The sequence below is a fragment of the Octodon degus genome, unplaced genomic scaffold (assembly GCF_000260255.1).
Source record: "Octodon degus isolate 3935 unplaced genomic scaffold, OctDeg1.0 scaffold00054, whole genome shotgun sequence".
Taxonomy (NCBI): Eukaryota; Metazoa; Chordata; class Mammalia; order Rodentia; family Octodontidae; genus Octodon; species Octodon degus.
The window spans coordinates 1,423,170-1,426,281 of NW_004524630.1; positions in this window are offsets into that span (position 1 = coordinate 1,423,170).

Sequence of the window (3,112 nt, forward strand, 5' to 3'; positions counted from 1 at the left end):
CTTTGGCCCCATAATCTCCTTGATCAGAAAATTTGGTACACTACTGAGTTACATGACGTTATAGTACAAGTTCTCATAGGTCCTGAATCTTAAGTGACCTTGGAAGGCTAGGGCCAAAATGCTGGCTTTCCTTGCGGCCCTTCAAGTCACTCTAGGGTCGAGCCTCCACACCCTGGGGAAGGGCCGTCATGCCCTAGGATGTGGGATGCTGAGCTAATTTAGTTAACCTTTTGTCTTCTGAAGTTAACACAATGTGTCAGCCACTACCATCCATTGGCAACTGGATATATTTCTTTAAACCAGACTCCAGATACAAGATATGCATGTAATTGTGCCTAACATATTATAACTATCCTGTTTACAAATGGAAACGCTCAAATTCCCTTACCAAAATAGGATGTAAATTTGCTTGATACTTAGTCATTTCATAACTTCAACATTAACACAGGTTTAATAATTCTTAAGAACCCATATTAAATCTAATAGAACCACAGAGGGGTGAAATACTACAATTACAATCCTCCTTTCTATAGCTATAATGGGGTCATAGTCGGTATTTAGAACTGCCTTCTTCCACTACCCATTCTGCATTCCCCTGGCCCTCAGCAAGCACCCCAGCAGGTCTTTGTTCTTTCCCTGGTGGACTGACCCAGGCCCTCACTCCTGAAGGCTCTGGGCCATTTCTCATTGTGCCTGTCTTAGGTTGTTGTAGCTTCCCACTCCCCTTAATAGAAGGCGTGGCAATGCTAAGAGGCACCCCAAGCGATCTCCTGCTCTCCACATATAGTCTTCCTTTCCTCCACTGTGGAATAGTAGTCAAATTTCCCCTAATAGTCTGGGTCAGTCACCCCTGACAACACTGTGACTCCCCTTTTAGCTTGTTTCCTCAGAGGCATGAGGAGCTCAAAGTAACCAAGGGGAAATGTTAGCTTTCAGCTCAATGGTATCATTGTTGTACTTCCTGTACAAGCCTTTTCCCCTCTGGGACTAGAACCTCTAGTCCAGCAGAACATAAGCTCATGAGCACAAGAAGCAAGAATTTTTCCAGGGATAATGGTGAGGTACCTTTTCATTCCCAGCAGTTGATTCCTGGGCCCATGTATCCTGGCTATGGGACACACAGTACCATACACAGGACACCGATTCAGAGCATATACCTTTTTGAAGTACCTTACCCCAGCCCTGCAAACTACTGTGTCTTCAAAAGACCATTCCACCTTTCTATCAATCCAGCTGCTTCTGAATGGTAAGAGCAGTGAATTCCATGAGCATGAGCCCACTGCTTCACTTCTTTGTGTAGAATTTGCTCCTTGGCCAGCGGTAATGCTTTGTGGAATTCCATGACGATGGACAGGGCACTCTGTGGGTGCACGGATGGTAGCTGTGGCAGAAGCATTCCGTGCAGCAAAGGCAAGTCCACATCCACAATGCATGTCTGTGCCAGTGAGAACAAAGCACAGCTCCTGCCATGATGGAAGTGGCCCAGCGTAATCGACCTCCTACCAAGACTCAGGAACAGGACAGCTGTTCAGCTGGAGGTGACATCATCGGCATTCTACATTTGTGTGAAGTTTATGTGGCATTTTTGTTTCTATTGATAGACAACATTTTTCTTGGTTTGATCCCAACTCATGCAAGTTTTATTTCACGTCTAATATGTCTTACAGGTTCCTGGCTCATAATCCATACATGTGATGATTTCCACATATGATTCTAAATAAAAGATACTTAAAATCTTAATATACCTCACGAATTATATCAATCCATTTGCTTTCCTTTTAAAATATCTTATCAGTACATATTTGTAGTATGCAATCGTGAGAGTCCTCAGGAGATGCCTGTACACAAGGGTAAGCCTCCCTTGTCCCTCCCGTGATCTCTTGGTTCTCTTTGCACTGGCAAAAGATTTATGTCCCTGCTTCCTACTTTCTATTTTTTACCCTGCAGTTAATTTATATGTTGAGTTTCTCATGTAAGAGAAACCATGCTGTATTTAAGCTGGTATGTCTGGTGTATTTCACTGCCTCTCCATTTTTACATGATTTTCATGTATTACAGTTCCAACGTGCACCCATTTTCCTACGATGCACTAAGGTGACACTTCTGTGCGGCACCGCAGTGCTGCACTGTGCATACACACCAGCTTCTTTATCCATCCACCTACTCACGGGCATAAGTTACTGCTAAGATTTAGCTGCTATGAACTGTGCTGTTGAACACATGCATACAGTGTGTGACTGTAATATGATGCTTTAACCTTGGAAGGCAGAAGAGGACTGGCTGGGTGGGACTGAATTTTTAGTTTAGTTTTTTTTTGAGGAGTCTCCATTTGAACAAAACTTAGTATTTTCAAATAGCTCAAAGTATAGTCTTTATAGATTCCAAGCAAAGAATCACTTCTCATATCACTATGTAGCTAAAAGCGTAATGCTTAGCAAAAAATCCTATAAAGATGGAGGAACAGAGTCCTTAGTGGAAAAGCTCTGCACAGAGCCAGAGACTTCTGTTCTTCTTGCAATCTGCAAGACATGCGTATCTACTTGATGAAGTCACGGCTCGCTGAATGTTCTTTCACGTTCACCCAACTGCCTCTAGATTAGACTCCTTGTCACTATTCATTCACACAAGTTTCTTAAGGATTTTCTTTGTGTACTGGAGACTCAATTTTAGAAACTGGGAGCAGTACATGAAGAACAGTCTCCGTCACAGTGGAGCTTATGTTACGTTCTAGTGAGGGGAGAAGAATGTCTTTTTAAGACTGTAAGTCTTGAATTTCTGTTTCTGGCCATGATGAAGTAACTAGTACCAAATCAGTCCTGTCCTTGTAGTCAGCTAGAAAACAACAAAATTCCTACAGCAAGCAGATTTGGTGATAATGTATCAAGAGGGAAGGGTGGGGAATTTGGTCATATATTAAGTTTTATTTCTAGCCAGTGGGATTCTTGCTGAAATTGGATGAAATGTGACAAAGAGCCCAAGATCAAGGTCTTGAGGGAGGAAAGGCCTTCCTACAATTAGGTCAAGGAAGTAATTCCTGCATTTCACCCACAAAGAAACAATCACAAGTGTCAGCACAGCGGGAGAGGTTGGAGAGCCGTCTACAAGAGGGAAG